The sequence below is a fragment of the Lissotriton helveticus genome, chromosome 2_1 (genome assembly GCF_964261635.1).
Source record: "Lissotriton helveticus chromosome 2_1, aLisHel1.1, whole genome shotgun sequence".
Classification (NCBI taxonomy): Eukaryota; Metazoa; Chordata; class Amphibia; order Caudata; family Salamandridae; genus Lissotriton; species Lissotriton helveticus.
The window spans coordinates 1,405,300,607-1,405,324,743 of record NC_136059.1 but is presented as its reverse complement, the minus strand read 5'-3'; the positions used below and the strand labels follow the sequence as shown (position 1 = coordinate 1,405,324,743).

Sequence of the window (24,137 nt, the reverse complement as noted above, 5' to 3'; positions counted from 1 at the left end):
AGTAGCGATCATATTTAGCTGCTGCCTCTGTATACAATGTGGCCCTGCGATTTGCGGCATTTGTGCTACCTCTTGTATTCCTAGTCCCAAGCCCCGTTCTAAGTCCCGTTCTAGGATAATTCGAGACGAGCAGATGATACTGTATGAAATGATAGATGGTATCATGAAAATTGATGTTTCCTGATGGAAACGTAGTGACAAGGAGGGAATGTGGAAAAGTAAATTTTGCCATGTTCTGTGTCCCTACGCCTCATCCATCATATGTTATGTGTGCATGACCAATATGCATATGTTATTCCCCATGTCCGATTAATGACGCAATTACAGTTGTGTCCACCTCTAGTATGCCAGTTTCCAGTCCTCGTGAATACTACGAATATCAGGCCTATGTAAAGTTATGTTGCCACGTTTCTCAGTGTGCACGTTATTCCATTATAAAGTCCCCGTTTCTAGGCCTCAAAAGGGCCCGGACATCAGATTCAGCTCCTGTCTCCTGAAGCCTCGCTGAGGAGCGATACAGCCCCCACCTGTATCCTCGACCCTTCACTTACTTCCTGCCTCGCAGTGCCCGGTGCAGCTTGGCTCTGCCTCTGAGTCTGCCAAAAGTATGTTATAGTTCCAGCTATCAGTTCAGTCCTCCTTCTCTACATTCCTAAGCTACTGAACTGCATCAATAGTTTCCGTCATTGTCTAGCCTTCTCGTCTCCATGTTAGAGAAATACTGCATTTACTGGTCATTTAATATTCCTCATCACGCATTTCATGTAGAATAATGTATGGTCCAGTCTTAGAATCAAGTTAGCTTTTCCCCTCATGACTCCTAGTTTATATCAACATGTTCTCTAAACATTAGATACCAGATAGGGTTTAGGTACATGTCGCTCCGACCCTCCAGACTCTAGTCTCTGCTCCTAGCACAGAGTTCATAGCCCCCAGCTTCTCCTAGTAACACGTCATTGCCAGTTTTCGCACACCACCAGGTTAGAGGTCCCGGCTCCTTAGGTAGCCCCCTCCTATGTTTCCGCCCCATTCATGACATATTCTGTTACGTTTGCACCACATGTCTATGTATACGCCCAGTTACACCTACTTTTACTCTTATCTCTCGCGACTACTACGCGTCACGCCTTCTGCTCCACCCACTGCTACGCCTACTGCAATGTAATGCTATGTGTTTGCGTTATGTATATAAGTTGATGTATTGTTATTAAAAGTTAGCGCGCTCATCCCAGACCTAGCCCCGGCAGCTGCCGGGCCCTGTCACTCTGTTCCTATGCAGGTTGTCCTGATCCTGTCCTTATGCTGTAATAAACCTGCAGAAACTCCTACTACCTCGAATCTTGACTCTTATTTATTGAGCTATCTGTTATGCTATATGCTTAGTCAAAAATAGGGTATTATTTATTTATTTACCACATAATGGCGCCCGAATAGGGACTTGCCCTTTCCCCACGCGTCGGTGAGGCCACGCCGACCCCCTGACCCTCTGCAGTCGTGACGGAACTCTTCTGCGCAGTGGCAGATATTTCTGCTCAAGTATCCCTCAGGCCCACGGAGGAGACGGAGGAGGCGGTCCAGCATCCGAACGAGACGGTGGAGGAACGCGGCGAGTCCCGACCAGAGCCCAAGCCAAGAGTCCAAGGTCCGAGGTATCCGGAGGCCCACCCGTAACTGAAGTCCGAAGTCCGTCGTCGTCAGTCTAGTCCAGTCCGAGGCTTTCCGTTCTTGCTGCCCGGTGAGTACCATTGCTGGGGTAGTATCTAGACAGGGTCAGTCTAAATTGACTCTGGTCCGTGGGTTGGTGGTACCCAAGCCCACAAACGAAGTGTTCACCTAGGTGGATACGGGTCTTGATGCGTCCCTTTATGGGACCGGTATGTTCCGTACTGTTATAGCAGTGCATCCAGTAACTCTAGTCTGTTCCGTTCTCGAGAAATTCTGTTCTGTTTCTGTTCTCAGTATTCCAGGTAATATTCTGTTCGAACTGTTATTTATAATGTTGTTCAATGTATTTCCAATGTCGTGGTATGCCTGAATTGTTTTCCCAATTGTTATTGTTTTTCGTGTATTGTATTGTGTTCCGATTCAAGTTTACAATGCCGCTCTTTTCAAGATTACGTCAGTTAAAAACTAGAAAGGGTTTATTAGAGGAAGCAGTTCCTGTCCCGCCCAGGGACAGTCCAGGTCATTTTATGTATCAGAAACATGGCATAAGCGCCATATTGTATCTAGATTTATGGGTAGAGTATACCAAACAGTTAGAAGAAAAGTATAGATGGCCCGTATCGGGTACATGGGATGCCGAATGTATCATGCGAGTAGAAGAAGCATTATGGAAAAAGAAAGCCAGACAGTCACAGAAAGATGCCATCGAGTTATGGCGTAAAGAAGCTCATAAAAGAACCGAAAAGGAAGTCAGAAAGTCAGAGTTAAGTAGAGAATCCCAAGAACGAGCCCAAGAAAGAGAATTAATCGAGATAGGTGAACGAGTCAAAGCCGAACAGTCAGACAGACAGAGGCATGCCCTTATTAAGGGTATGTATCCTCTTCTTGCCGAGGGCTTGCCAAAAGCGACCCCAGAGGCATCCAGTAATTTCCCGCCACCATTAGTTCCGACCAAGCTACGTCACAAACCGACCGCAGCTGATATTTTTATTTCGTCCTATTTGGACGACACAGTCCCCGAATATGCAAATCCTGTTCGCGCTCCGCCCATCCCTGTAAATCAGGTAGTTCCTGCGCCTCCAGACACCGGGGTACCCTTAACAGCTCCCCCGGGTCAGCCCGCCATACAAGTCCAGCCCACGTTACAATTACCGACCCTGCCAGGTCGGAAAGCATCAGTTGATGATACTGGTTTAGGGGCCGCGGGAGGAGGTCTTCCTCAAACCCCGCCGCCACACAAACGTTTAACATTACTTGAATTACATGCTCAAGCGTTACAGCGTACGCCCAAACATCAGTCTGTTACAGAGATCAGGCAAACCCTTACCGAATGTGTCTATGATCCAGTTCCAGGCGAATATAATATGGTTTTATATTCCTTACGTGTAAGGAGAGTGACCGAGTATCTAGTCACCTTGCCGAATATGAAAGAATATCTAGACAGAATATATCGTTTCATCCGTACAGGGGATGATCCAGAAAGTATTAGTGATGCCATGTCTCAAAGGAAAGCCGAGATCCAGCTCATGATATTAAAGTTCCTGATCAATTGCCTAATAAGAGAACAAGATTACCCGTCTAAAGATCCGGCCGAAATGAGAATCCTGACAAGGTGGAGTGATAATATAGCCGAGGGTAAGCACAAGACCGTCAGTGCCATGGAAAGTATGTACAAGAAAATCCGTAAAGAGATAATAAAGATACACGAACAGCGTAAAGCAGCACAAGTAAGCGAGAAAGAAAGTACCTCTGAACCTGAAGAGGAAGACGACGAGAATTCCGCCAGAATAGCGTATGTAGGAAAATCTAGATTTCCAGATCGCCATTTACGTCTAGAACCCAAGTCTATTTTCCATCATCAAGCACCAGAACAAGGTTCCCTAGAACAAGTATTTCAAGCTACCGATCACATTCTGAAATCACGAATCGGTTATAGCGAATTAAGTACTATGCATGAACAAGAACTAGTCCGATCAACAGTCCGATGGATTACTGATTCTACCACTTTTCCAGACGAAATAGTGGCACAAATGTTTCTGAAATTGCCCCCAGCCGAGCAGCGACTGGTGGGTATGTATATGATCCAGCACCTCATTACTCTGTATGAGGGTCAACATTCTGATCCAGGCCCGTTACACGATGTCCTGAACGAGTTACTCCAGTATAGATGGAGAGGTCTAGGAACCGATTTAATTAGTGTCATTCTAGAACAGCGCCACAAATATAGAACGTTTCTGAACCCGCATTTTGTTCATGTCTCACCCCCAGAAAGTAAACCGTTTTACATAGACAGACAGAATCCGTTACGAGAGGTCCACCCAGTCCAAGGGGCGGGTGGCGATATGCAACGAGTGTTTGTATACACTCCGATTTCAAAGATGGAACTTCTTGAAATGAAGAAATTAATTCCCTGTCATGACAAAGATCCAGCGGGGTTCCATAGAGAATTAAAGGACATGCTCCGTATGGGAGAATACACTTACCCAGATATCATTAAAATGTTAAAGGTTCTGTTACCCGCAGGGGTGTATGAAAAGTTAAAGGAAAAAGAATGGGAGGTGGGAGAGAAAAAGATCGATTGGGCAGCTCTAGAAGCTGAAGACAAGGCACGAGTACCAGGTACCGGTCTTGGAGATAAATGTAAAGAATTACCAGAATTATTGATTCAAGTTTTACCCCGATTATTGACAACGAGAAAAGAAGACTGGGATGCAATCTCAGCCTGTAAACAGAAACAAGACGAAGATATTAGTGATTTTTATTCTAGATTTGAAAAATGTTTCAGTATCAACAGTGGTCTCAAGACAAGTAGTGAGTCATACCCTCATCTTTTTGTTACTAAATTAGTCGAGAATTCAAGTCCACAAATTAAAAATCGAGTTTTGAAAGTCGAAAGTACCTGGCAAGCTAATACCCCGTCCCAGATGTTACAGATGCTCCAATACCACCAGAATAGAATCAGGGAAGAGCAAGAACACGAAAGAAAACGTATGAAAGACACGAAAATGAAAGTGCTAGTTGCACAATCTGTTCCTCAAGACAGTCAGAAGAGGGGTCCAAATCAAGCCAATCAAGCCAGTCATCCTGCAGCTCCCGTTAAAGGGAATTGCAATTATTGTAAACAGCCAGGTCATTTTATAAACGAGTGTGCAGTCCTGAAACACAACATAGCTACTGGTAAGACTAAAGAAAGACCACGTCCGCCTAGACAAGAACAAGTTTCACAGATTCCTCAGCCACAGAATGCACAACAGACAGTTACAGCTCCGCAGCCTATTGCTGCAACACAGCATGTCACATCACAGATGTACCAGTATGCTCAGACAGAGTATCCAGAATATCAGCCATATTCATGAAACAGCCTAGAGAGGGAGGTAGGCTTGCCTCTCATCGAGATACCTGTAGACCAAGAAGGTCCCTATGTTCACAGTCAAGTATTAGGGAAAGACAGAAAGTTTTTGATCGATACAGGGGCAAGTAGGACCACAATTAGTCATGCCGAAGTTCCAGGGGCTCCGCTCTCAGGCTCAAGAAATGTTTCCCTTGGATTTTCAGGAAAACCAATAGTTAACGAGATATCAAAGCCAGTTACTCTAGAAGTAGGTCCATTGTCCCGCACTACTGATCTGTTACTTACTAAGTCATGTCCAGAAAATCTGTTAGGCATTAAGACACTGAAAGAATTGGGTGCAGTCATATGCTGTTCCCCAGAGGGAATACGTCTGTTCCTACGTGACTTTAAGGGTCACTATGTATTACGAGATTTTGATTCCAGATTGTCTAATGTTCCGCAGCATTTATGGGCGCAAGGTCCAACTGATGTAGGTTACATGCAAATCACACCCCATCGTGTGACTCTCAAACCAGGTGTAGTGTTACCACGAATCAGGCAGTATAGATTGCCACCCGAGGCTGTAGCAGCCTTATCCAAAATTATTGACGAACTCATTGCTCAAGGAGTAGTTGTAGAAACTGACTCCAATGTATGTAATTCTCCGATCATTCCAGTCATGAAACGTACTGATCCAAATGCACCCCCAGTATATCGATTAGTGATTGATTTACGAGAGCTTAATAAATGTATTATTCCGCAGTACCCAGTTGTCCCAGACATCTCTTCCCTATTAACAGCCATTGATTCCGAAGCCACGTTTTTCACTGTCATCGACCTCAAGAATGCATTTTTTTGTGTTCCAATTCATCCAGATAGCCAGTTTCTTTTCGGATTTTGTTTAAATGGAAGGAGCTATATGTTCACACGCGCTCCTCAAGGTTTCACAGAAAGTCCTAGTATTTACAGTCAAGCACTTAAGAGACAACTAGACAATATTCACATGCCAACTGACACTGCCCTGCTCCAGTATGTCGATGATCTACTGATCACAGCCCGTTCTGAACGTGCTTGCGAGCGAGCATCCCTTACAGTTCTGTATTTTCTAGCCGAGATGGGGCACAAGGTGTCACCTTCGAAGCTTCAATTCTGTGTTCAGCAAGTGGTATACTTAGGACACTTGCTGTCCAAGAGGGGTAGGCAGTTGACACCAGACCGTATCCAGTTAATAGCGAGTCTTCCCCAGCCCAGAACCCAGAAGGAGGTACGTGCCTTTATCGGCCTTACTTCTTATTGTAGACAATGGATTCCCCAGTATGCATTTCTAGCCAAGCCACTGATACAGTTAACGACACAGGAGGCAGCCGTATCGACTGTCCTCCCTTGGACATCTGAACATACACTTAGTTTCAATGAATTAAAGAAAGCCCTATGCCAAGCTCCAGTTCTAGCTACACCGAACTACAGTAAGCCTTTTACACTTTTTGTTACTGAACGTGAAGGTACAGCATTATCTGTCCTCACACAAGATCAAGCAGGACAATACAAGCCCTGTGCTTATTTTTCGAGCACATTAGATCCAGTCGCCCAGGCCCTGCCGGCGTGCCTCAAGTCAGTTGCAGCCACAGCACTAGCTATCAGACAAAGTGATTCCATAGTTTTAGGACACTCCCTGACAGTACAAGTCCCACATTCAGTAGAAGTTCTTTTAAACCGAACACAAACTCAGCACTTGACAATTGCACGTTTAACAGGTTATGAATTGACACTGTTCCAGCCACACATAGAAATTAGACGCTGCAACGTCCTGAATCCTGCTACACTGTTACCATCAGTTAATTCAAATCCTGACCCACATGACTGTGTGGAAGTAGTTAATATTACGACAAAGCCAAGACAAGACCTGACAGATATTCCGTTACCAGATCCTGACCTGACACTTTATGTGGATGGTTCATGTATGAGAACTAGTACAGGAGAACTAGTCGCCGCGTATGCAGTAACTACCGACACCGAAGTTATTGAAACACACCGTATTGATACCCTGTCCGCTCAAGCAGCAGAGCTAGTCGCTCTGACACAAGCCTGTATACACGCCAAGAACCTGAAAGTTAATGTTTACACAGATTCACGTTACGCATTCGGAGTTGTACACGACTTCGGAGTGCTCTGGCAGGAGAGAGGTTTTATGACTTCTCATGGAACCAAGATTCAGCATGGTCTCCTTATTCAAGCTCTGTTGGATGCCATACATTTACCGACATCTATCGCTATCATGAAGTGCAAAGCACATACGAAAGTCACTGACATTATTTCCCAAGGTAATGATCTAGCAGATCGCACAGCCAAGCTTACAGCACAGACTCCAGACATTCCAGTTAATCAGACACATACTCCAGATCTGACTACATGCATGACAGTTAAGGACCCTACACAAGATGTCATAGATATCCAGTTACATGCTACTCCCGATGAAATCAAGAAATGGTCTGAACAAGGAGGGGTCCAGACAGATCAAGGATGGTTAACGAAGGGTAGAGCCACATGGTTTCTCCCCGACTCTATGGTTCAAGTCATCATCAATACCGCACATAGTCCAGCACATTTAGGAGAAAAAGCTATGTTAGACAGTATCCAGAACATTTGGTTCAACAAGCATTTACGAGCTGCAGCCAAGCAGAAAGTCCGTACCTGTATGATATGTTGTCAGTTCAATCCAGGTAAAAGTGTCCCGGTGGAACAAGGTGGTTTCCAGCCTCCTGACCACCCTTTTGAGGTCCTCCAGATGGATTATATTCAAATGGAGCGATGTCGAGGTTTCAAGTATGTCCTTGTAGTTGTATGCGCTTTGTCCAGGTGGACAGAAGCATATCCAGTCCCAGATTACACAGCCACGACCACTGCCAAGCAGTTGGTTCGTGAATTTTTCCCTAGATACGGACTCCCTAGAGTCGTATATTCTGATAACGGTCAGCCATTCTCATCTGAACTCATGAAGCACGTTTCCCTGTTGTTAGGGTACCAGTGGAAGTTCCATTGTGTACGCCATCCTGAAGCAGCCGGTCTGGTCGAGAGACATAATCAGACTCTGAAAATCCGCATTGCAAAAGTCTGTAAAGAAAAAGGTGTGGACTGGCTAGTAGCTCTGCCAGTCGCTTTGTTTTATATGCGCATGGTTGCACATTCCAGATCAGGTCTGTCCCCGTATGAGGTCGTATTCGGCCGCCCCCCTAACATGTGGGGTACTCCTAGACCCCGAAGTATTACCGATGTTTCATGTAATATGCTGACAGATTACCTAGCTTCCTTGATGTCTGCCCTCAACTCATGTCGTTCACAGGTTGCTGCCGCCTTTCCAGACAACACCGAGGTGGCACCGCATGAAATCGTTCCAGGTTCCCTTGTGATGGTCCGAAATTTTGACAGATCAAGTCCGCTGGAGCCCCGATGGAAGGAGCCCCGTCAGGTCCTCCTCACCACCCGTACAGCCGTGAAGTTGGAAGGCAGAAAAGGATGGCTACACCTTTCTCACGTTAAACTTTTCAAAGGACTGAAACCAGTTTCTAAAAACATTTCCCAGGATTTGAAACATTGCCCAAATATTTCTCTTAAGGACTGTCCCGCAAAAGACATTGTTACAACCCCTCCCTTGGTAGAGAAAACTCCGCAACAGGAGTATAAGTTCAAGCTCCGGTCTAGTAAAATAAGTCAGTCAGTTTGATTGTATAAGTCCTCCCCTAGGTGAAACGGTTAGACTGTTTCTGACATGTATAAAATAGACCCCCATAGTGAGAGAGTCAGTCAAAGTTCAATCAAATGTATCGTTTTTCTGAGTTTCATATTATTCATCAGCATTATGATTTCCTGCACCAGCTATGCATTCTATCTGTATTTTCCAGTTCCTCATGCTAATATGTCTGCTAATGCTACAGTAGAGCACACGTTTAGTGATCTGCCTCCTCACGAATATTCATACCGCCTCGCTATGCGCAACAATTCTTTCATCCGTATGTTACATTACTCACACCAGACCAGCAATGCCACTAATTGTTGGGTGTGTGGTCGACTCCCCCCTTTCCAGACACCGAAGGGAGTTCTGCCACTTTTTCCTTATCCATTCTCACACAATGGCTCGTGTGGAGCATGGTCCACGTTAACGTCATCCTTAACAGATATGTCTTTTCTTAACAGTACATGTTTCCCAGACAAGCAAGGTCTCCCCCACAGAACAGGTTTAGATCTAGAAAACGAAGTGTATAATTTAGGTAATTATTCGTCGAATTTCATGGTCCTGAATGTTCAGTCTGATACTACTCCAGACTTACCTGCTATTTCAGTACTACCAGTCAAAGGTGAATTATGTGTCCGAAATAATGGTTCCGTACATGTAGGACATAGCGATTGTACTACTATTGTCAAATATAGTGACAGTAGGAAATCTATTTTTAAAGCTTCACGCCATTCTTATTTTATTTGTGGTCAAACTGCATATGTTCGTCTGCCCCTCGATTGGGAGGGAACCTGTTATATTGCCTTCCTACTGCCACCTGTTTTCCTAGCCCCATCTGATTATCACAGAAACACACATCTAGTACACATTAGACATAGAAGGGAGTCCCCAATTGTCGATTATACTGAAACTACTCTAGAACAGTATACAGATTTCAATAAAGGTTTCTTCTTCTTCGTAGGACCTGTCCAGAATAGTAAACTAATCCGTAGGTTAACAAGAACCCTTGAAGCTGTAGTTAATGAGACTGCCTCTGCCCTAGGTAACTTAACCGAAGAACAATCTGCTATGAGATTTGTCGTTTTGCAAAATCGTCTCGTCCTTGACGTCATACTGGCCGATAGGGGCGGGGCCTGTAGAGTCATCGGATCTAGTTGCTGCATTTTCATTCCAAATAACGCGCCGTCTGTTTATTCAGCTATAACCAGACTCCATAAAATTGCCCATCTGTTACACCAAGATCCAGGCACCTGGACATGGTCCGGTTGGTTCTGGAATATAATTTCCGCATGGGGATGGAAAGTCCTGTCCTTTCTAGGTATTGCAGTAGCGATCATATTTAGCTGCTGCCTCTGTATACAATGTGGCCCTGCGATTTGCGGCATTTGTGCTACCTCTTGTATTCCTAGTCCCAAGCCCCGTTCTAAGTCCCGTTCTAGGATAATTCGAGACGAGCAGATGATACTGTATGAAATGATAGATGGTATCATGAAAATTGATGTTTCCTGATGGAAACGTAGTGACAAGGAGGGAATGTGGAAAAGTAAATTTTGCCATGTTCTGTGTCCCTACGCCTCATCCATCATATGTTATGTGTGCATGACCAATATGCATATGTTATTCCCCATGTCCGATTAATGACGCAATTACAGTTGTGTCCACCTCTAGTATGCCAGTTTCCAGTCCTCGTGAATACTACGAATATCAGGCCTATGTAAAGTTATGTTGCCACGTTTCTCAGTGTGCACGTTATTCCATTATAAAGTCCCCGTTTCTAGGCCTCAAAAGGGCCCGGACATCAGATTCAGCTCCTGTCTCCTGAAGCCTCGCTGAGGAGCGATACAGCCCCCACCTGTATCCTCGACCCTTCACTTACTTCCTGCCTCGCAGTGCCCGGTGCAGCTTGGCTCTGCCTCTGAGTCTGCCAAAAGTATGTTATAGTTCCAGCTATCAGTTCAGTCCTCCTTCTCTACATTCCTAAGCTACTGAACTGCATCAATAGTTTCCGTCATTGTCTAGCCTTCTCGTCTCCATGTTAGAGAAATACTGCATTTACTGGTCATTTAATATTCCTCATCACGCATTTCATGTAGAATAATGTATGGTCCAGTCTTAGAATCAAGTTAGCTTTTCCCCTCATGACTCCTAGTTTATATCAACATGTTCTCTAAACATTAGATACCAGATAGGGTTTAGGTACATGTCGCTCCGACCCTCCAGACTCTAGTCTCTGCTCCTAGCACAGAGTTCATAGCCCCCAGCTTCTCCTAGTAACACGTCATTGCCAGTTTTCGCGCACCACCAGGTTAGAGGTCCCGGCTCCTTAGGTAGCCCCCTCCTATGTTTCCGCCCCATTCATGACATATTCTGTTACGTTTGCACCACATGTCTATGTATACGCCCAGTTACACCTACTTTTACTCTTATCTCTCGCGACTACTACGCGTCACGCCTTCTGCTCCACCCACTGCTACGCCTACTGCAATGTAATGCTATGTGTTTGCGTTATGTATATAAGTTGATGTATTGTTATTAAAAGTTAGCGCGCTCATCCCAGACCTAGCCCCGGCAGCTGCCGGGCCCTGTCACTCTGTTCCTATGCAGGTTGTCCTGATCCTGTCCTTATGCTGTAATAAACCTGCAGAAACTCCTACTACCTCGAATCTTGACTCTTATTTATTGAGCTATCTGTTATGCTATATGCTTAGTCAAAAATAGGGTATTATTTATTTATTTACCACAAATCCATGCCGCTATATCCTAGGGGGTCTGTATATATATAGAGAGAGAGAGATAGAGAGAGAGAGACACATATTAACCTATAAGTCACTCCTATGGCAAGCCTTGACAATCCAGAAGGCAGAGTGCTTGGTTTTACATTCACCCCAGTACAGAGAGCTGAGCCTAAATCCATCGTTTTTTTGCTCACCATGCCATTCCTGTTTGAACCCAGTCATATGCAAATCAGTCTGGACCCTGCGCCCAATGGGAACAGTCCATACCGAACTGCCAAGCTAGGTCCTCCCGGGACTGGAAACAAGCATCCTAGAACCGGTTCGGGGTTTAACCCCTCTTCAGCCAGGATAGCTTGATTCCCTTTGGTATCGCTTTGTTCGCCCTAATGTTGGCAGGGTATGCCCAGACGTGGGTCCCTTACTCACGTTGCCACTTAATTCAAGCTAGCCCGACTGATGACGGCTGATTAGCCAGAAACCGGTCCCACGATGCTTGTTACCAGTCCAGGAAATATATGGCTTGGCTGTTCAGGCTGGACTGTTCCCATGAGGCACAGGGCCAGACTGTTTTGCATATGGCCAGGTATAAACTTGGGTGGCGGAGTAAGCTAAAGAATGATGATGGATTAAACCCAGATCAGTTGACTGGGGGTTAGTGTTTGATTTGCTCAAACGCTCTGTCCATCATCCCCTTTGGTATCATCTTTGTCCACTAAGACCGTTCAAAAGTAGCCTTAGACCTTAGTTAGTACACATTTTCATTATAGCTAGGCTCAGTATTTTCGCATACATTGAGTGAGCTTCGCATTATTGAGGGGCAGTTTTGATACTTCTCAACATTTGTGGTTACACTACATGATCCAGACCCCCTTGATCAATGACCTTTGCTTTGCTACTCCCTTATGTTGGATTAAGGCCACTAGCATTTTTTTTTAAAAATGTTTTGTCCTCATTTGCCACAATGATCTGCTTCCATGGCGAAGTTGAGTGGTAGACGAGCGGGGTGCTGTCTCAGCAGATATCTTAGCCGGATGGGGTTCAAGATCAACTATCCAAACTCAACCCTCAGCTCCTCCTTCTCAACCAACTCCATTTCGCCAGATGGAAACGAACCATTAAAAAGAGACGTGGAAGATTCCACAGTAATGCCAGGCCCTAGGGAATATCTATGTGGCTTAATCATTGGACCCGGAAACTCAATGTGTCCAACTTAGTAGATACCAAAACTCCTTTTTATTTGGGTTACTAGATCTACCCAGGTCTAATCTAGAGATGGATAGAATCGAGGAGTACCAGTCTTCTATTGTAGTGGGCAGGCCACTAGCATTTTATACCCTTTTGTGGAAAAGTGAACAAATTTGACATATTTATGACCCGGTGATACCAGCTATTTGGCAATTATCTGTACGTTCAATTATGGTTTCTGGCTTGCAAAATGATGACAAAATAAAGAGAGTTTTATTTGCTCAAGTGGAATATTTCCTAGGGTTTAGAGTGAATCAGGCCTGTGCTGATAATAGTGTAGTGGTAACTATTAAGTTGTTAATAAATTCCACATAAATGTGATGAAGTTATATTTACTTTACTTAAAAAGCCTAACCTAGCCCCCTCAAATTAGCCAACTTTAGGCCCATCTCCCTTCTCCCCTGCATCAGTAAGATGACAGAAAAATTCATAAATGCCCAGCTGTCAAACTACCTCGAATCCAATGAACTACTCAAATCATCCCAGACAGGATTCCGCCCTGGTCAGGGCACGGAAACAGCTATGGTGACGGTGGTCGAGGAGGCCAGGAAGATCATAGACGCAGGAGGATCAGTGGCAGTGATCCTCCTGGACCTGAGCGCGGCCTTCAACCATCACATCATGGCCCAGCGACTCAGAGATCTTGGGATCACAGATGTTGCCCTGTCCAGGCTGATATCATTTCTGCAGGAGCGCTCCTTTCAGGTTATAGAGGGTAGTTATACATCTAAAGAGACCCCTATACGTTGCGGAGTACCACAGGGCTCCTCCTTGAGCCCGACGCTCTTCAACGTATTTATGTCCCCTCTGGAAAATATAGTCATCCCCCATGGTATTAAACTCTTAACCTACGGGGACGACACACAGCTGGTCGTCTCGCTCTCCCAGCAGGAGAATCATACCACCGACCTTCACTCCTGTCTGAGAGACATAGTTAGCTGGATGGACAGATCCCACTTGAAACTAAATAGTGACAAGACAGAAATACTGGTGATGGGGAATCAATCCCACTTTCGTCCGGACTCTCTATGGCCCCCATGCATGGGTAAACCTCCCACCCCCAAATCCGAGATCAAAAGCCTCGGAGTATGGCTGGACCAAGACCTCACGATTCCCCCAGGCAAGGAAAACGGCCGCAGTCTGCTATGGGCTTATGCGGTCCGCCCGGAAAATTTTACCTCTCCTCCCCCTCCTTTCAAGGAAACTCCTGATCCAGGGCCTCATTTTGTCACGACTGGACTACGGTAATGCGCTGTATCTGGGCGCCCCGCAGAAAGTAACTACTAAACTACAGGTAGTACAGAATGTGGCAGCACGGATCCTCACTAACACCAAAAGCCGTTGTTCGGCCAAGCCAGCCATTAAAGCGCTTCACTGGCTACCCGTCCTGGAAAGAGTGCAGTTCAAGGCGCTCTGTTTAACACACAAAATCCTCAACGGGAAAGCCCCTCCTATCTTCAGAGACCTGGTGACCCCCTATGCCACCTCCAGACCACTTCGATCCTCTAACACCCACCTAACGCTAATACCCAAGATCAAGAGATCACGATCAGGAGGTCGGCGTTTCTCATACAACACCTCCAGATTGTGGAACTCCCTCCATCCTGATATCCGCGCACAGCCCAACCTGCTGACATTTCGAAAATCTCTGAAAACCTGGCTGTTCCCATAAACTCTGCCTCTCAGATTCCATCTGTACCTATTCAGCGCTGGGACGCGCCATCCTGATATCCGCGCACAGCCCAACCTGCTGACATTTCGAAAATCTCTGAAAACCTGGCTGTTCCCATAAACTCTGCCTCTCAGATTCCATCTGTACCTATTCAGCGCTGGGACGCTCACGGGCAGCCAGGCGCTCAAGAAATCTGTTAACAATAACAATAACAATAACAAGAAAACATATATCTGTGCCTTTTGAGATGTGTAAGATTTACGTCTGATTTTTAATTGCAATAGACTGTTAAACATGGTAATTGTTTTAGTTTTAAGTACAAAACTATGTTACTAATTTTAATTTATAAAATCATGGATACCCTCTCGTAAAATTATACCAATCACAGGAAGATCACACTGTATCTGTGTCACTGCGGGGTTGGGGTCCTTCACCCATCTCACGCTACTATCTGTGTCTCAGCTGCTTTTCGTCCTGCACGTATTGTACTCTTATAACAATACTATATTCGGCTACTCAGTGCACTTCTGTTCAGCAAAATAGCTGTGTGCCTGTTATTCCTTATTGCTTACATTTTTAACCGCTGTAATAACTAGTGTTTGTGCTCCCTAGCTCAATAGTATGCTTTTTAATCAATCTTCTAGAAAATATGTAATGGTCCTGCAGTATTATTATTTGTATGAATCACCTGCTTGGTGTTACATTGTTATCTACATAAACCTTTTTTGGACCTGTTTCTGCTCATTATATTCCAAATAAAATTTTATTAGAATAACAAAGTTGTCATTACAGAGAAAGAAATGAAATACATTATCATCAAGAAGTAAGGTAAACTAGGGTACAACAGTAAATATCAAAAAATAAAGAATGCAGGGGGGAAAAAGGAAAAAAGAAAAATAATAAAAATGGAAATGAGGCTGGAGATATAAAATATAAAATATATGAGGCTGTGTAAATATGGGATAAGGTGCAAATTATATGCAGAAAAATAAATACTAGAGAAAATGAAGGAACGAAAGGGAACTTAGGGAGGTTTCGAAACCTCTTGCTGAAATGGGGGTAAATGAGAGGAACGTTTGTCGCAAACATCCAGATAAAGGGTGATAGGAAGCCATAAAGCATGTCTTTTCGGGGCAAGGGTAAGGGGATAAACAAATGCAGTATCAAGTCTATGATTATAACATACATTGAACCACCAAGCTTTGAAAGTAATACCCTTTGAGTCTTTCCAATTAACAGTAATCTGTTGGAACGCAACAGCTAATAACAAATCGATAATATGAACATTTGCTTCAACTTCAGTCCAGGAAGAAGAAAGTGAGCCAAGGAAAATGTCAGTTAGAGAGAAAGGGATAGAAGTCTGGAATATAGAATTGATTTGGTCCCATACCTTAGTCCAAAATGCGTGTGTGAGGGGACACAGGAAGAGCATAACAAACTGAATATTGAGTCTGTTTTTGATGTTAACTCAGTCCTGCAACATAAAGATGTTGATATCTTGGAAGAATTTTCTCGTTTCTACTCTACACTCTACTCTTCTGAAACTCATCCCTCTGATCACTCTCTCTCCACCTTCTTTACAAGCATTCACCCTCCTCCCAACTCTCCTGTTGAACTAGCCTCCCTTGAAACTCCCCTTACCATACGCGAATTACATACTGCACTTCACTCCCTTAAGAAAGACAAAGCCCCCGGCCCAGATGGATTCACTGTCGAATTTTATCAACACTTTGCGACTCTTTTGTTACCCAAACTACATCAACTTCTTGACTCCTTCAAAGCCAGTGGTGCTTCCTCGGGCACTTTTTCAGATGCTTACATTTGCATTATACCAAAGGAAGGGAAGGATACTCAACATTGTAAAAATTACAGACCGATATCACTTGTCAACATTGATTACAAATTATATGCCAAATCCTTAGCCATCAGATTGGATCCCTTTCTCCCAGATCTCCTTGGCCCCGAACAATCGGGATTTGTTAAAGGTCGCTTTATCTCCGATAACACCAGGCTCCTCTTTAATGTCCTTTCTAAGTCATCAAGATTTAGTGACTCCCTAGCCGCAATCGCCTTAGATGCTGAGAAGGCATTCGATAGGGTGGAATGGTCTTTTCTTTTTTCTGCATTAAAATGGTTTGGGTTTGGACCTAATTTTATTTCCCTCATATCCCTTCTTTACGCGAACCCTAGAGCAGCGGTCTGTGCCAATGGCCTGATTTCTTCATTTTTTAGCCTTGGCAGAGGCGTTCGGCAAGGCTGCCCTCTCTCCCCTTTCCTCTTTAACCTTGCCCTAGAACCGTTTCTATCTAAGTTACGTCAAAACCCAAATATTCATGGTTTTCCTCTTTCTCAATCGCAAATTAAGTTAGCTGCCTATGCAGATGACATTTTACTCTTCATTTCGAACCCATCTGCTTCCATCCCAGCTTTCCTTGCCGAAGTCAACGTTTATTCTCACCTTTCTGGTTATAAATTGAACAACGATAAGTGTGAAATTCTTCCCCTCACCAAATTCACCTTCAAGCCTGATTTTGCAGCATCTAACTTCAAATGGAGCCCGACCCATATAAAATACCTCGGTTTGCATATAACTCCTTCTATCTCAGATACTATCTCACTATGTCTTAATAAATGTACCCAAAAGTTATCTGACCTTACCTCTAGATGGCACCCTCTATACTGCTCATTATATTCCAAATATTAATAATTAGTGAAGTTTACTTATCATTAGGATTCACAGGTGAGGTTTTGCTAACAATTAATTTCTTAAAACCTACACTCAATTGCTTCCCGTTCTAGTCAACACTTATTATTTTGTTTTCACAGGGGAGTGAAGAGATGTCCTGACGTCATATTAACATCAAGAACAAAAAAAGCATTCTTTTAATAAACAATGCTCATAACTTTGTTCACCCTCCCTTCCACATCGCTCATAAAAATGCAGGTTAAATCGCAAACAAAAACACCTTTGCATCCTTCACAGCACACAGGCTAGCACTGTTATAATACAGTTAATAACTAAAATGATACTCCACTCATACTGACAAGTTTTATCACATAGGAAACCTACACAACAAAAAAAAAACGGCAGAATAAGCACTCCACTGCAAACAAAAACTCCTAATTACAAACATTATTTACCATTGCATTGGTCACAGTGGGGGCAGGAAGGTAGCCCCGGCAGTAATGAGCTGTAAATCACTGCAGCTTTGCTTTGCTACTTGCAAGTGGCTCCTCACTAAATGAGGGGTGAATCGCAGCAGCAGCAGGGCCATCAGAGGTGGCAGTTTACGCGCCATGCTAAGACTGATGGCCCTTTCAGTGTCTCTTTGAGGCCCCCAGACTCAGAGGGGAAGGGGGTGAGGCCGGGCGATGTGAATGTGCACGGTGCACCGCACTGGCTGAAAAATAAAGATGTCATTTTAAAGTATGGCTATTACTGCAGTCCCGGGACGCTGTTTTAAAACAAAGAAGTAGGGGAACGGACTGAAATAATTTTTCAAAGTAGGGGCACGCCGTGCCCTTCCGTCGCCGCCCACTTCTAACACTGCTCTTAGGATGTTTACCAGTCCTGGATCTACCCCAAGAGCCCCCATTAATTCCCACAATTTCTTGCGATTTACCCGATCAAAGGCTGCCGTCAAGTCCATAAAGGCCAAGTACACTGTTTCTAGGCTGGCGATGGTGTACTTGGCTACCAGAAGATATAGGTTAAGGCATTGATCGGTGGTTGAATGGCCATACCTGAATCCATACTGAGTGTCAGTGATTATTTTGTGTTCATCCGCCCAATCCATTAACCGATTAAGGATGACCCTGGCTAGTACTTTCACTGTCACATCAATAAGGGATATGGGCCGATAACATTGTGGGCTATCCCTGTTACCCTTTTTAAAGATAGGGACAATTGTAGCTGTGGACCAGGACCCTGGCATACCTGACTCTACTGCTGCATTAATAACTCTGGTTATTATGGGCGCCCAAAGTTCTACCTGGCTCATTAAAAGGTCTGGAGGGATCCCATCGGGACCCGGGGCCTAATTCCGTGTCAGACCCTCAATACCCACCTTTATCTCTCCCAGGGAAAATAGTATCTGAGTTAAGCTCACACTCCCTTCCTCTGCTACAATCGGGTCAATGGTGCTCCCGTGATTGTAAAGGCCTTGGAAGTGCTCAAACCAAGACTCTGGTAGAATGTGACTTGCTACCTTGGGTTTATTTATGTCTTAAAACCAAGGGTTGTTTATAACTTTCCAGAAAGCGGTCGAGTCCTTCGACTCAGTAGCTTCTCTTAGGTTTTCCCACGCCTGCTGCTGCAATGAGGATTTGCGACGTTTTAGTGCCTGTTTGTACCGAGCCCTGCATGTGGACACCTTCATCTTATCTTTAGGGACAGTTTTTAAAGCTGACTTCAGTTCCCTCAGGGCAATGGAGCAATGACGGTCAAACCACCTAGGGGTTTCCAGTTCCTTTTTCGGCGTTCTGCTCCTAAGCAGACCGTCAATATGTTGGGCAACACCCTCAAAGGCTTTAATCAAATCTGCCCCTCTCCACTGTAAGATCTAAACACTTCCAAACCTGCTGTTCACTGTCTGAGATTAACACTCTGTAAAAAGCTTCACCATTAATATTGGCCCATCTGAGTCTCCTTCCCTGATCGGTGGCTATGCTCGTGCCACCGGCCCCCCTTCGGCATAGATGCTTGTTCAGGTTGGGGTCCCTAATCGACAAGACCAGGGGATTGTGGTCGCTAAAAATACTGACCTCTATGTTAAAACTTACAATCCAGCATTTTAACGCGTTGGTAACAAAGATAAAATCAATAAAAGAGTCCCTTCCCCTGCCTTTGAAAGTTGGATAGACTAAACAGTCCTCCCCCACTTTGGGGAGGAATCAAAGGTGAAAGGAAGGAAGGGTGAAAGGGAGAGCGTAGGGGAGAGAGCAACAATAGAAATAAAGGCAAATGGTGCAATGAAGCGATGGTGTAAAGATGGCTGAAAGGAAAGAAAGAGGAACGGGTGGGAGGCCGAATAAGAGGGTACTGTAAGGGTTAACGCAGGGATGAGTGAAAGGATTGACAGATGGTAGGAAGAGGGAAAGGTAAAAGGAACCCTGCAAGGAAGGGTTGCGCTTCACTCTCACTGTGTCATTACAGGCATGGCTCAAAGTGGGGTGATAGTTCCTGGCTACCTCCTTTTAAAACTCCTATCCAATGCCTGATAATTCTGTCCTGAATAAACGAAGGGAGCCAAATCAGTTTCGCTAAGTGCATTGAATGTATTGCCAATATGGCCATAATATATGGAGCAACATGATAGTTAAACCATTACATACAACTTTTCTGCAAATTGTACATACTGAGCTATAATCCTTCAAAGAAAATGGCGTGTTGTAAATGAAGTGGATCACATAGTTTGCTCATGGGGGCGGGGGTAGGTTTTGAGCTTTGGTTTCCAGTTTTGACATTGAATTGTAAGATTAGGCCGCAAGATAGACATTACCGTGACTCTCAAGTTTAACACCAAAGAACAATGCTGAGTGTTCAGTTCTTTCTGCAGCTAATCTATGCTATGTTCAGGACAACCAATCTGCAAATACTCGTGTCACATCTTATATCATTCGGACCCTATGTAAGAAGCCTTTCTTTCTAGGAAATCCACAAGGCAATCCAGGAACTTGTAAAACGTATCTGCTCTGTTCTCCATAGTACAGGGTTATTTGCAAGGGAAAGCAGGTCACTTTCTTATTATGGTAAAACCACTGACTTCCCCTTACAGAAACTCATTTAAGCGTGGCCATATGAAACCATTGTGTGCAACTAAACTGAGTAGGAAAATGGCAAAATGAAGGCATGGAATGCAGGGTTCATTGGAATTTGCGCAGCGATTGTAAGTCTTCAAAGGGACACATCCCAAATGCAGCTTGGCTCATAGATTCTGGGAGTAGTGGTACGGGGTGAGCTGCACCGCCCCAAAAATAACCATGCTGCAGTTCAAACGTTGAACGAGCAATAACGAGGCCTTTGAAATGTGTTTTTACCTTGGTGGTTTGCTCTGCGTTAGGCTATGTCTTTCTCCAAACTGCTGCTTATTCATTTGACATGGGGATAGGCGTTTACTTTTCCTGCTCTAACTGCAAAGTTAGAGGATTTTGTAAAGTCAACTATCTGACAATCTTGCTGAGGTACAGGGTGTGCGAAAGCAAATAATGTAAAGTATTGTTTTTTTCCTATCACACAACAAAATGGAAATAACCCCAAATGAACTGTACAAATAATTAAAAATATATCATCAGTTAGGAAAGTGCAAATGAAGCAAATATTACATTTCTGAGGTGTGAAGAAAACAAAGACTTTAGCAGGAGCAAAATAAATGAAGAAACGTTACCTGGTTAGTCCCTTTGATATATAGTCGCTGAAACTCAATTTCCACACATTTGCACTTGTGTGCTATATATTTTTATCAATAAACTTGCATGTCAGTGCAAATTGTGTGGCTATTTCAATGGAAAACGTGCTGTCTATAAATTACAGTGTGATATGACACCATGCTTTATTAATATATTGTCAACAGTGTATTTCGAAATGCTCGACTGGCTACATAGTACACCTTTACCACTGTCTTGCTGCATGGGCATGGCTCATTTGCTGGTTGTTCTTTGTGAAAAGCTTGGATTTTTTACTGTCCCAGTGACTTTAGCGGTGTTACATTGGTTGCAGTACCCCTACTTTGAAAACGGTTCCAGCACCACTGGCTTGGCCACAGAGAAACTTCACATAGATGGTGTGTGTTTAGCATATGTTGCTTAATTTCCAGCTTTCTTTCATTTGTCAGCTTTGGTTTTACAAAAGTGCCTTTAAGATTGAATGGGTCAGTGCTTTGAAAACTGGGCTTGGCTCCTCATTGGCTCGCAAGTCTCCTTGGGACAGGGGCCAAGCTGGAGCCAGACATTTGGAAGATGCCATGGTCAAGCCTGGGTTGGAGTGGCCTCTGATGCCTGCAACACTCCTGCTGCAGCTGCTGTGCAGGCCCCGCCACACCACACCACGTAGCTGCCCCCTTGCAAATACCGTCCCGAGAACAACCAGTAGATATGCCTGATGGTGAGAGAGGAAGAAAGCAAGAGGGGACACTGGAGCATCTTGATACAGACCCGAGAGGGTTAGGGTTGAACAATAAGGGCCTCATTTGAGCCGGTGGTTGCCGGTGGGGTCTACTGCACTCATTTCTGGGCACGGGTACTTACTTAGTTTAACTATTCAGACATCGAGCAAGAGAGAGTAAAACAAAAACTGGAGAAACAAGGGGTAAGAAAAAGGCAGAACACCGTCACAAATAGAGAAAGCCGGCAACTGCAAGAGTGAGATAAAGGGGAAAGGGAGTGTCTGGTAGTGGATGGAAGAAGCACAAGGTGTATTGAAGAACACACAACTTTTAATTACACCGGCCATAGGTTTCTTATCAGAGCTTTGGGCACCAGCACTCATTCTTTTACACATTAAGAAATGTGGGTAAGGTATGTTTGAGTTACCGGGGAGGCAAGTCAGAGAGGCTAGCATCACTTATATTCTTGCAAAACCCCAACACGTGTTTTTGCTTTCTATTTTTATGGTGTCTCTGAAGTTCTCTCAACTGCACTGGAAGACTGTCGCTTATATGTAAAGGAGAGCTGGGCCAGGAATCCGAGTGTAACCTTTAGATTATTTTTACGCGCTACCAAATTGTGCTTTACGATGCCTCGTGAGCTTGTCAAATACACCGGCCGGATTCCAGCGGCCGAGCATGATGTCAGAGGCAGGGAACGCTGCATGGCCCTGCTACGCTTCCCTGCCCCTCACACCCCTGTCAGCAGGGTGTAAACGGGTCAGCAAGCAAGAACTGTTTACAAATAAAAACGGAGTTTAAAAATGTAGGTATCATAAGTGTTGGGGCCCAAAATGTAGCTCAGAAGCCGGCAGCTAGCGCTATCCAATGTAGGGGCGATGAATACCAAGCTGCCTAGTTTCTATTCCACCTCAAGCCTCTTCATCCACCATAGATACTCCCTGCTACATCAATTTTTCGCTGATTTAACGTATTTCGTGTCTCCTTCTTACCCCTTTTGTGTTTTTTTCATTCGCTTGATCTGGGCCAAAGTTTGAAGAGGAAAATAAGTGCCCGCCCCCATACCTGAGTGTCTGCGGGCCTATCCTGCATCCAACGGCTCAAATTAAGCACTGGTTGATCTAGCCCAAACCTGGCCCTTTTCTGATTTTGCATTTTATGCGGAAAATGTGCCCCTCTTTGTGCAGAGCAACCTGCCCACGACACTTTAGAATTGAGCCATCGTAACGCAGCCAAACGTCGCTGAGCAGAAAACAAGCCACCTAAGAACGACTGGCATAATATACATTTGGAAAATGATAAACACTTTCCATCTGTCAGTCAAATTGTGATATCAGCATCTCCTCGTGGGACCTCTGCATTGGCCGAGATCATGTTTCCTTTTTGTGCACAGGGCTCGTCGACAGCTTACTATGCTAAAAAAAAACTCTGTCTAATAAAATCATGTGAAATAAAAAAAAAGGAACATTGCACACCATTCCACTCCTGGAGAAAAACGCGGTGGGTGGGAGCTCCGTTCGCTTTCAGAAACAAGAGCCTCGCTGACATCCTTTGACCTAAGCGCAGCGAGGGTATTCCAAGAGGCGCTGGTCTCGATGCGCAGGTACTTTCCCCTGCCGCAGAGCTCAGGTGCGCAGCCCTATGCAGCCCGGGATCGCTCTGCCCTGGCAGGGACAGTGAGAAGCGCTCGCCTCCTGTTTCCACCATGAAGCGGGCTCCCCCGGCCACGCACAGCGGCTCACCGTTGGCGTCGCCAGGCAGCCAGCAGCAGCAGCGCTGCAAGGTTCCCAGCTGCCACCCCGCCCTCTGCCCAGGTGCCCAGGTGCCCCGTGTACTCACGGCGCTTCGGGCGCTGCTGACAGCTCCGGTTTGCAGTGAAGGTCCAAACAGCCAACGGCGGGTCATGTGATGGGGAAGCGCTCGCCCAGCAGGGTTTAAATAGCCGTCTAGTACTGGCGCTGCCGCCTCTGCTGTCACCGTGCACTGAGCGGCACAGAGGGCGAGACAAGAAAACAATGACCTGAAAAACCGGCCCTGCTGCTGCCGGCGCAGGGTGATACCACAACAATACAGCACGCCCGCTCGCATCGCCAGCCTCCCTCACAACAAGCGGAACACTGCAGTCCAAAAGCCACACACCAGGACTCCTCTCTGATAGACACTCGTCACGGCGGTTCTCAGTAGGCACGATCATCGCAGTAAAGTAAACAGGGGCACCAGGGCAATGTATGGAGGTGCCCAGGACCACACATAGCTATAGTGAAGGAAAACAACGGACCTGGGGTTGTGCTCTGTATACACGGAAACAAAACTTTACGAACACACACATCTTTCCCCGAAGGGAAAGGCTTATTTCTTACTCATATGGCTTTTTGTTGCATCTTTGCTAACTCCACACCACCACCAAGCTTCACAACTCTGCCCTGCCTTTGCCACACGTAGCCCCTTGGAATTATCTGCTACTGTGACTATTTCTGCCGCCGCTCCCTGCGTGTTTGCTTTCTTATTCGTGTTTTCGCTGGTGATGAATATGCACTGTAACTGCAAAGAGGGCGCCAACGGTCAAATGCAATACAAACGGCAGCTAAGATGACCGGACTCCCCAGATGAATACTTCGGGGCAGATTTACAAGCCCCCTGCGCCACTTTTACGTCA

General features: G+C 45.0%; 1 protein-coding gene across 1 annotated transcript in view; it reads right to left on the bottom strand.

Annotated features, from left to right (window-relative positions):
- Nucleotides 1-23,475, bottom strand: part of HOPX (HOP homeobox) — a 261,296-nt gene extending 237,821 nt beyond the window's left edge. The window contains exon 1 of the mRNA XM_078677528.1: nucleotides 23,321-23,475. The gene's annotated coding sequence lies outside the window, so the exon portion shown is untranslated. The remainder of the gene's footprint in view (nucleotides 1-23,320) is intronic.
- Nucleotides 23,476-24,137: the final 662 nt, after the last annotated feature.